The following is a 12,364-nucleotide window of genomic DNA, read 5'->3' as shown; positions in this document are numbered from 1 at the left end:
TTTAGATTATTGGTGAAGATAAGGTGGGTGGGGAGAGATGTCAGTTAACAAATGTAGATTCTTGCAGTGGTCACAGCTTTAATGATCATTGCTCTACTCATTACTCTACAGGAATTATTACAACTATCATGTTGGTTTGGGCAGTGGTATGTTTGTACACAGTATAATTACAGCCTTCTTATAGCTACTTTATACTTTCTCTTACCTGGAAGACCTGTGGTGGGAATGTTTGTTAATATTACATGACTGTTTCTACCCATATTCACATAGTCAGGGTTATATATATATGCACTCATACTATGTGTGTGTGTGCTACTAACACACTCTGCCTTGATGTCTATCAGTCACCCTGGTTGCTGTTAACAGAGAACAGTAGCTGTGACAGCATGACACTTTTGAATATTTCTTGGGCAAGATCACTTGGTGTATGTACTTATCTTGCTTTCATTTGCAGCCTTGGGGTTGAACAATGGGTTTTGGACACAGTATAACTACAGCCTTCTTATAGCTACTTTATACCTTCTCTTACCTGGAAGACCTATGGAGGGAATGTTTGTTAATACTACCTGACTGTTTCTACACATTTTCACAAAATCCTATTTGAAATTATGCATGCAGCTTACTACCACTTCTGGGATTCGAACTGTGGCTGTTTCTGCTAAAAATATAACAAGTGCATGCTTCATCAGTGGGAGCTATTGAGAAACTGCTATCTTTTCTTTGAATGATTTCTTTCTCATTCTCTCTTTGTTGTACCCTCGGACCTTGTAATTACAACATTCTTATACATATGTTCTTATACATACCTTTTCACATAGCACAGTGTGGAAAACAGTGGTTAACACAACATTACTATTTAGACATCAAATCTTGATGTGTGACATGCCTAATATTAGTTAATCTCATGTGTTATAGAGGTACTAACTTTGTCAGATGAGACTTGATTGTTTAATGCTTTCAGAGCTATAGTTGCTATGCATAACCTGTACACATTTCAAATCATACCATACCAGAGTAAACACAACCAGTCCAGGGTTTTTAATTTTATTCACAGGCAGTTACAGTTTTATTAATATATGACCTATATGATACTATTATTGTAATATTGTCTGCTTTATTCAGTAGAAACCATACCCATTTTTAATAATGCCAGGTGACATTCTACTCCTTTATATTTATTTGGTATGAATACTAAAAGCTAGATTGTTACTCATCAGCCTCGCGACACAGCCTTTGCAACCTGCTGGCATGGTTTTCCTAGTTTGCAACCCGCTCAGCTGTAACTGCAATGAAGACAGAAAAACATTTATGCATACCTATCCATCACATACACAGGCTGGACTTTGGTAAGCACTTATTGCTATGAATACTTACACACTCTTGGGACATCACCCCTCTGTCATGCTTCTTGGACCCACTGTTCCAAGAGCGCCCTCTTCCTCCACTTCAAGTCAGCATAGTGGTGCTGGAACTGCTCACCAGTCCGAGGGATACCATTGGCACTGGTGAGATCATGGGTGAGACTTTCCCAGGCTTCCACTTTGTATTGGGAGCCCTGGCACTGGTCCTGCAGCAGTCTCACGTCATCGTTTTTTACAAGGAGTCCTAGCATGACCTTGGACTCCTGCATGCCCCAGCGCTGCACCCAAAAGCGGATGCACTCTCCAACACTTGGCATACTGCCTACAGTGGGGAGCTACATCCAGTTATTAGCTGTATTCCCACCTGTGAGGTTTAAATACAGCCAATTTCTCACCCTTTGCCATGATTGGACATAGGTTCATAGGTTCATAGATTAGTACTAAGCTAACTGCCCTTGCGAGCCATTTTAAGCCTTGCTAATTATCCCTTGGGAGACCAAAACCCTGCATCTTGTGTTTGTAAGGCAAATACCTTAACCATTAAGCCACCCTCCCAACCCAACCAGTTTTGAATATGCTGAGCTAAGCTAACCTACGGGCAATCCTGCTTAGCTAAGGTTGGCAGTGTTTAAAGGGGCAGGTTCAGCACTCCTTACCAATGGGCAAATCTGCTTAGCTGGACTACTCATTGCTTAGCATTCATATTTACAGAATGCTTACACCCAGTCAGCATAGCTGTGCAATATTTAGTATTGCTTATGTTTTATTTTATGGACTACCACCTGTATGGGATTGATTCATCATTCCTGACATCATATAAATTTGTCTACCTTCCCTGACATCCCCCAATGTGCTTTGATTACATTTATTCTTGTGTGACTATACTGTATGGGGCACTTGTGTTTATATGGTGGTTTCACAACTTTATTACACTGACACCTCACATCAGGGCCTAATACACTACTATGGTTTAGAAATATAAGTTACTTCCTACATAAATATACAAATAAATTTAAATTGTAATGATTTCACATACAAAATGGAAATGGTTTTGCTAAGGCTCATACCATGAATGACTACATGCAAGGCATATGCTCTAACCACTACACTATTGCACTACTGCTTATGTTGCATGTCTAGTGCTATTTAACTTCTCATGCTGTTTAAACTGTGCAGGGAGTGTGTGTATTGTGACAGAACTGCTCTCAAACTTGCCCGCTGCACTCGTACACATCTCCATGTACATATTACAGGATGGCAGTGTGCCTTCATACATATGCATGACGCGCTGCCGTGCTGCACAGGAACAGTCCCTTCCATACAGGAATAAGTTATTCCTGCATGGACATTTTCTGAATCTGGGTGTCTTTGGCAGAGTTTAGATCTGCAAGGAACTATGGGGGAATACCCATATTTATTAGATAACCGATTGTTTCATGACAAATCCCTTAAAAACACTTTGAACAATCAAGCCCCCCCCCCCCTCCCCACAGAATCAACACCATAGCTAGGGTGAAGTGAGACAGTATCTTCTTCATATCTTCAGGTACATGCTGTTAGGGGACACAGTCAGTACTACAGAAGAGGTACCAGCTGATCCCTGCAAGTCAATGGTATGATTATATGACTACTCAATAATCATTTATTCAGTCAGGGTGTTGTAGTGGTCATGTGCATGTGTGCATGGGTGTGTGTGTGTGTGTGTGTGTGTGTGTGTGTGTGTGTGTGTGTGTGTGTGTGTGTGTGTGTGTGTGTGTGTGTGTGTGTGTGCGTGTGTGCGTGTGTGCGTGTTTGTGTGTGTGTGTATGTGTGTGTGTGTGTGTGTGTGTGTGTAGCTCTTTGCCTAGTGCAGAAAAATGTGTATTTTTTATTTCATATGGGGAATAGCTAGGGAATCTATTAGCCCAACTGCAGTTCTGCACACTGTTTCATGATTCCAAATCAAGCTTCCTTTTGTCTACAGACCTTCTTAACAAATCTATGGATAACCCAGTACCTTTTGCTGTTACTTACTCACCTGAATTCTATTTTCATATGGATAGATATATCAAAAAATGTTTCAACAAGTCTGTTCCCATCCCCCATAAGAATAGCTGTAAATTTAGAAACAAACCCATAAGATGGAAATTCAATATGAACAATGTTTACAACAAAAAAGAAACTACAAATAAATCCCCACTCTCCTAATATATAACAGACTTGAGACCAGTAAGTATAACTTTCAAACACACCATCAAGGAGTACATGGCCATGTATGAACTCAGGCCCACTATTAATACTGAAGATAACCACGTGGTGTTTTAAGAATGCATTATGAAGCAGGTAAATGATGACCATTACCGTACTGAACTTATTTCTAATGAAATGAGGTTTGGAACAGACGATTTGCCCAGGGACATCTTCAGTGTCGGGCTAGATAAATAGAGTAGTAGGAATTAGGAGGGTAAGGGGAGGACAGGGTTAAATAGGAATGTGGGATGGTTAGGAGGACATGAGGTAAGGGTGGGGATGTGCTTAAAGGGTTTTAGGCAAGTGTAACTGGAGTAGGAGCCACATTTTTGGCATGAACTTGCTATGGCAGGGTACGCCTATGATGACCTGTAGGTATACTGAGGAGAGAATGTAGGCCTCGGGCCACTGGTGGGTGGCAGGTGGTCTTTATATAGGTATTTATTTATTTAGTTAGTTTTCTTCTTGTTCAGGTTTTTTTTTTCTCTCTCTGTTTGTGGTAGGTTTGCTCTGCAGTGTCCAGGAAGTCAATGCATAACTGGTGCTTAGGCTGACTAAGGTAGTCAGGTCCTGGTAACTGGCATTGTGCACTTTCTTTTGTTATTGGGTATTTAGTTTGGGTTAAAAATCAGCATTTCTTTGGCTTCTGTGATGGCATTTGAGTGATCGCAGGCTTTCACATGGCGGGGGAGGACTCTGTGAGTAGGTTGCATTGTCACGAAGCAAGTTGAGCTGAGGGGCATTAAACTGCTACCTGTATAGGCAGGCCTGGTGTACTCTAATAAGAATCTTCCTTATTGGACTGGGCTGCATCACAAAATGCAGCAACCATTGGTATGTTCCCTGCTAGCAGTTACATGTCCATGAGCAGGCTTGTTTGTGGGGTTTGCTGCATACTTTGCAATTGCAGTGACTTCCCATTGCCCATACTGCTTTGATTTCCTTTAGTTTTCATGTGCCTGCGTTGACAAAATGCACTGATGCCCAACTGAGGTATTCCAATATCAAAGCAGAGCTGTACACAGATCATGTTCACTGAAGTGCATTCATATTATGTTATAGTAGAGAACACACAATGCTGTGGAGACAGACAAATATTCGGTAATAGCCAGATCCTGCTGTGAAACTGAGATATGGCTGGGTATGGTTTGCAGAGGCATGTCCACAGCTATGTGATGCTGTGGGATGCCCGTGGTCAATGGCAGTGGTGCAATTAGTCAGTTTGGTGGTGGGCTTCCAGGTTCGGAGTTTCTCAGAAGGTATGGATTTTGCCTCATCTGATCTTTGAGAGTTTGTGGTTCTGGCATCACTGGGATGATCAGAGGACTGATATCACTGCATGCTGAGATGCGTTTGGGTTTGGACCCAAGTCATAAAAAAAAAAAAAAAAAAAAAAAAGTATGTTGATACAACCCTGTTATTCTAGCAGCTTTCTGTGTTTATAAGAGCAATGGTTAGGTTCCACTTTGCGAATGGTCAGCCATTTTCTGCAGGATGTCTTTGCATGTGTTCTGCAGGTGACAGGGTATATGCACTGAGGTTTTGCCAGTCACACATTGATATTTGATTGTGCTGGCTGTGGGCATGAATATGGAGGGTTGATTTTGCTGGAAGTATGGTCTGGTCATTGAACTGCTACTGTGGGTAAGGTAGACCAATCATGGCCCATTTCATCAGGCTTGTATGTAATTTTTAGATTTCCTGTACCATGAGGTTGGGAGGTATGGTTTATTGTTGGTCATGAGGGAACAGTATAACGTTGCCTCAGTTATGGGGCTATAATTCTGAGTGGTTGTACATATCTGGACTTAAAGTAAAAGCTTGGCTAGAGTATTTGTTACTTTTTAATAATTAATAAATGATTGTATATAAGTGAAAGTTCATTGTAAATGTCTTTCAGATCATGTTTTGATTTTTATGAGGTTAAATATAATTTTCATAGGAATTCTTCAAGAACTGATGACAAGTATAACCAATAAATGCAAGAAAATATTAGAGTGCCAGGAATTAAATAATTTTCTACCAGTTTCTTTCTGAATGAGCTCTTTATTACAGAAATTCTTAAACAGTATAGTTGTGAATGAACAAATGATCATAAAAAATCATCTGAATATTCTAAACGTTCAGCTGGAGGCTTCTATTGAAATGTTGGCAATAAAAATGCAGAGTGCTGACATACCAAAAAAAAAATTCCAAAAATTCAGGAGAAGAGCAAATCTCAAACATTGGTTTTCTCCTTTAAACTTCTTTCTTGCAGGAGGCAATACCCCAACACCTGCAAACTTATATATATACCAACTCTTAGATCACCATACATCAGAGAAAATGGAACATGGCCATCTCATAGTTGGTATATGTAAATCTGGGGTCTATACTATATGAACAAAAGTTCATATAAGCGAACGGTCTAATGAGCGAAACTCCCGGACATCGAGGTGCGTGTTGTGGGATCACAGTACAGTGAAGATTGGAGTGTTTGCCCTTTCCACACTGTAGTGCGATCTCTGAGTTGGAATATATATTTAGCGGGGGGAGGGGTGCAGCCCCCCCCCCCACAATATGGTTTTCGATGTCCGGGATTTTTGCTCATTGAGCATTCGCTTATATGAACTTTCGTTCATATAATACGGACATGTAAGTCTGTTTTTTACAGGCATTTAGTGTTTGTGTTTCAGGATGCAGTCTAGCAAGTCCTGACATTTCAAATGGTTACCTCAATGAAAAGTTATTAAAACTTAAGAGTGCATTATGAGAAATGGTTCACAAAATAAATTTATAAAGAGCAGGATTAAATATTTTTATAATCTGCAGTATTCAGGCTCTGACGATAATTGTAAAAGAGTTAATATAAGTTAATTGAACAGGAAGGAAAATATTTGCCTGATCTTTAATCTGAGAGTTCTCAGGGACAATATATACAACAAATGACAGACATCAGGCCAAAAAAATTGGTTTTAACTTCTGAAGGTAAAATTGATTATTTTTCAACATTTTTGCATATTTATGGACAACCTGAGTTACCATCTCTACAGGAAAAAAATCAGATTTACTGTAGATTTTGGACATGTAAACTAAACCATATGTATCAATATATTCAATAAAAATTTACATAATTTCTCTGTAAGAAGACTTCAGGCCAAGTTCTCTGTTCAATTAAAAAAATCTGTTCCTGTATTGTGGCTAATAACTCAAATGGATTTTTTTGCAAAATTCCTACAAACAGTTGAATGTTTACCTAAAGCATTAGTACAGTCCCCATGCTTAATTGCAAAGATGCATTCAATGATCCTTTCCCAAAGCTTCACATAAAGTATAATGAATAACAACTTCACTCTTACAATTATAATTTTTACTATAATAAATATGCTCATTGTTAATGAAAAATGCTAATTCTGCGGTGGTGCAGCGGTAGCGTTGTTACCTCACAGTAACAGGCTCTCCCATTCGATTCTCGGCTTGGTTTGGGAGTGCCTTCTGTGTGGAGTCTGCATGTCCTCCCCGCAGTTGAGTGGGCGTTCAAAAGACATGCGTTGAATGGGTATGCCTTCGTTGAAAGTTGGGCATCGGGCTGTCAACTCGACACCATAAAAAACAACTGCCAATCCTTAGTGGACCGGAGTTCCACTGTGGCAACCCCTAACCGGGAAAAGCTGAAAGACAAACAACAATAGTTAATGAAAATGCTAGTCCCTTCAAAAATGTACATGCAAAACTGAAATGATTCATATTTACAAGTCCCTTTAAAATGAAACCATCCACTCTGTAATGTGAAAATTTATCCAAAAATAACTATCACACTTGTGCCTTTTCTGCCCACAAAAATGGCTGATCACTAATCTTTTTTAAAATGTCAAGATGTCCACGAAAGACCTTCCAGTTATTATTCATGTGAATCTTAATATATGTGTCGTCCACACTGTAAGTCAGATAAAAAAAAAATCACAAACCTTCATTCTGAGGAAAAAACATATAATCAACTTTTGTATCAAACCCAGTCACTGCTTCCCCAAATTTACGATTATATGCCACATTAGTATATAATATAGGAGCATAGATATCTTGTCTGTCCTTTATAACCTCATTAAACATAGTAGAAATATATTCAGCCTTATACCCACTTATCGAAGAATATGCTCTTTAGAGTATTTAAACTTTCTGATAACATGACATCATTTGTAGTCAAGCTAGACAATCTATTTGTTTGCATTTTAATAACATTTTTTTTAACATGAAGTAAATGCCAGCTAGTGGTATGAATGAAATTATTAATATAAATTGGTTTCCTATAAACAATGGACTTAAAATAATATTTTATCCTATGACAGACAATGTTCACATCCAAAAACGGGATGCTAGTTTTATCACATTTGAAAGTAAAATGCATAAAATCATAGCTTGAACTGAGCCATTTCTCTGTCTCACAACTGATTCCATCAGGACTGTCCAGCAGAAAGAAGAAATCATCAATAAAACATATATACAACTTCACAGATTGAAAAAAAAATATCTGCAGAATATAAAAGTGTTCTGTCCCACTCATGTAAAACCAGGTTGGGAAAATGGGAGATATGTCAGCTCATCACCACATCATTAATCACTTTCTAAATCTTGTTATTAAATACAAAAAAATGCTTAAAACTTTTCCAATAATCACACTATGTACTGATCTGAATGCAGTGAAAGAACACACACACACACACACACACACACACACACACACACACACACACACACACACACACACACACACACACACACACATCCTCACCATTTCTAAACCTTTGCCTTAAGGAGTTACACTATATAAATAGGCTGTGACCAATATAAGATTATGTCATTTACCATCTCCCTTTAAATCATTTAATTTCTTTAAAAATGCCACATGTCCCTAATAGAAGATTCGGTTTTCTGAGTGACCTCATTTAATATTGTCCAAATACACTATTATACTTTCTGGAATTGACCCTCCTGGAAGAAGCTATAGGTTAAAAAGAAGAGCTATATAAATGTTTATGTAATTTACGTATGCCAAAAAAGCAGTCAACCTAGGATTTTGTACCTGAAGAAGATCACAAACATTCTAAACAATAACATTACTGTGTAAATCTAACAAAAACAAATCCACACATTGGTATATTCTATCAACTTCTTTTTTGTCTCTGTGGACATAATCTGCAAAATAAAGATGATGGTATTTTTTTTTTTGTAGGATAGTAAAATGCTTTTTGTGTATTATAGTTGAAGTTAAACTGCTAATTTTAAAGCATAATCCCAATACTTATCTTTGATACAAAATTTATAGTCCTTAATTATGGTATATATTTGGGATAAATATGATTTGCCTATTTCACCATTTGTTTCAAGATTATGTTGAAAATCAAAATGTGTGGATATTTTCTTTTGGTTATATTTGACATTGTCAACTTTAAAGATTAAGAATTGTCAATTGATTTGTACTGTAAGTCAGCTTTCCATATCTATATCATAATTATTCACTAAACAGCCTGTCAAATCTCCATTTTTTAACCTTTGCATTTTTTGAAAGTTAAGACTGTTTATACATTCTGGGGTAAATTCTATAAGGAATAATGCAAAACACCATACTTTTATCTAAGGGTATCCTATGTATTAAATATCTGCTGTTTTTAATATGATGCTAATGTAAATATAATCTATTGGATTATTGACAGTTTTAAACAAATATTTCTGCATCAACACTTTCATAAATTTGTATACATTGTATAGTGAGATTTATTTGATGATTTTGACAACATGGTTTAATTTTTTTTTAATTGGAGGAATAAACAGAATTTAACCATAACGCTAATGTTTTAATAATTGAAGCTATAGCATATGTTTCTATGTTAGGAAATCCTATAATAGTGTTCCTTTCACAAACATTATATCTCAAAGCTATTCTATGTTTGTTGAGGTGCCATAAGAACATCAAACAAATGCTACTAACTGCTTAATGTATTCTTTAGAAGAAGCTGAAAAAGTTGTCTGTAGAAGGGACAGTATTGGATAAAATATATGTTTTAATTGAAATTATGTTATCAGTAATAGAAAATTATTTATTCCTTTGATCTTTGTTTTAATATTTACTAAAATAGTTTATAAATTATCATTGCTATTTCTTTACATCTGCATGTCAGAAAAACCCTAAATATTTAATCTCTTTACTAGCCCATTTTCCTCAAGTACATTTGGTTAACTAATAATGGGGGTTTACTCCAAGTGAACTTTAGACTTGACATCAAATTAAAATATTTTAATGCATTTTTATATTTATTAGTAAAGAATCAATATTGGTTGTTGTTAGCAGGATATCATCAGCAGATAACTGAGTTTTGCAAGTATATTAATAACTTAAAAAACAAGTAATCTCTGTGGTATCCCCAAAGTCTCAAACAACCCACTAAACAAGTATAACGAGCCCAAAAACAAAACAGTGTAAGAAACTTCTCTGTGTGGAAGATATATCTAGTTAATCACTGTATAGTAATCAGATCAGATAATGGTAGCAGAAATAGCAAACTTAAACTCATCCTAAGTCAAAAAACGAATAAAAAATATATACTTTGAAATATTGTACAGAATTATTAAGCATTCAAAAGTAATCCGAGCAGGGTAGGCAGTCTGTTTCCAGTCCACAATCCTTTATTAAGTACACAGACAAGCAATCCAAGTAAAACAAAAATAACAGAGTAATAGTTTCCTCACAAGTTTTCTAACTATATATATACTTTTTATAAGGCAAGAGTGTTTTATTGTGCTGTAAAACAAACTGTTATTGGTATACATGTTAAATTCACATCCCTTCCACCATCAGTGTGACAATAATATATTTTCAATTGTGGTATATTATTCTTAACTTTTATGCATTTGGCTAGTGGATTAATAGCCACAGCAAAGAAAAGAAACAGCAACCTTGCTTCATGCCATTGCTTATCTTTCCTGACTGGAAAAACTTTGATCTTCTTCTTCTTCTTCTGCTTCTTCTTTCGGCTTTTCCCAGTTAGGGGTTGCCACAGTGGATCAACTGTCCGCTCATGATTGGCAGTGGAGTTTTACGGTGTCGAGTTGCCAGACCGGTGCCCAACCTTCCACAGAAGGCACACACATGCACACACTCACACCTAGGGCCAATTTAGAGTGTCCAATCCACCTACAGCATGTCTTTGGGATGTGGGAGGAAACCGGAGCACCCAGAGGAAACTCACGCGACCACAGGGAGGAAATGCAGACTCAATACAGAAGGCACCCCAGCTGAAGATCCAACCGGAGAACCTCTTGCTGTGAGGCAGCAGCGCTAACCGCTGCACCACTGTGGCCGCCCATAAAAGAATGAACTTTGATAAATTTGATTAATAAGCTATGTAAAATTACTTGGAAATCCAGACAAATTTGATACTTTAGTTAAATAAGTCCAGTTTACTGAATTAAAAGTTTCATCTAGATACAGTCTAATTATAGAAAGTGCTTCTTTATTGCTATTAGCATAATCAATTAAATTACATATTTATTTGATGTAATCATGAGATGGATTCCATAAAGCCCACGGAATTTGGTGCATTACATCAATATCAGCAAGAAATCTACGGATAATGTTGTCCTATGTAAATGTAGTACAAGAAACTCAGAATAGCTCAGCACACAATGAAGTATCACAGTATAAACGGTGCACTAAACAAATCCACAAGTAATCCATAAGTAATGAGAAATGGTGGTCCAATCATATTGTACAGTAGAAAGATGATGACAATTTAATCATCTGGATAGTTATTTATATATATATATATATATATATATATATATATATATAAAATAGAATCTGTCAGTAAGGTTAAGAACAAATACATAATGTAACTGACTCTGTAAATGTCAGCTATCCCAGTGTAAACCACATGGCATACATTTTCAGGCATAGAGCCAGAAACATCATAGGCAACTATGGATCCGCTAACATAAAATACATGCTTCAAAGCTGTAGTGCCATTTGTAATATATATGGACGTACACTGACAGCACAATTTCCAGGAAGCTCAGAGACAAATACGGATATATCCGTAACATGTATATTATTAAAATATGGTGCCTGATGGAATCTATAAATTTTCTAATAATGAATTAAAGGAAAAGGGCAATCATGGCCACATCTCCACAGATAACATTTTGTAACAATGGGTTTGGGACATGATTGGAGAATACACAGTTTAGAATAAAAGGAAAGGTAAACATAGGGATAGAGGAGGAGAAGGACACCACAGCAGGTATACACATAGAAGAAATAGCACAACACAGGACAAACAACGGTTAGGAAAAACAGTCAGTAAGGACAAGTAAGTTACACAGAAGGCACACTGCACAGCATGGACAATGGAAAGTTGACTAACAGAGTGGGGATGCATACCAGCTATGGTGAAATGCAAAAAAAAAAAAATCTACTATGCACTATCACGTTGTAACATGTCGCAAATTGTGTGGCAGTCATACTTTGATATGTATGATCAATGGCAGATGTGTGTTCCAGGTTAATAAAGTAGAATCACAGTACACATTGGATAAATAAACACATTTCTAAGTAGCCCATCAGAAGTGCAGTTGTAAGCCAAGCAACATCACATATGAGCAAATGCAGGTCTAACAGAACTAAACCTACAACCATGCATGTGAAAGGCAAGCAACCTAACACAGTGCCAAACAGAAGTACTGCAGAAAACTAACAAAGGCTACTACATACAGAAGTAGGTGTATACAACCCAAATAAATGT

The sequence above is a fragment of the Protopterus annectens genome, chromosome 4.part0 (assembly GCF_019279795.1).
Source record: "Protopterus annectens isolate FY-2018-M chromosome 4.part0, PAN1.0, whole genome shotgun sequence".
NCBI classification, from domain to species: Eukaryota; Metazoa; Chordata; order Ceratodontiformes; family Protopteridae; genus Protopterus; species Protopterus annectens.
The sequence above is the reverse complement of the archived record's forward strand: the minus strand, read 5'-3'. Positions refer to the sequence as shown.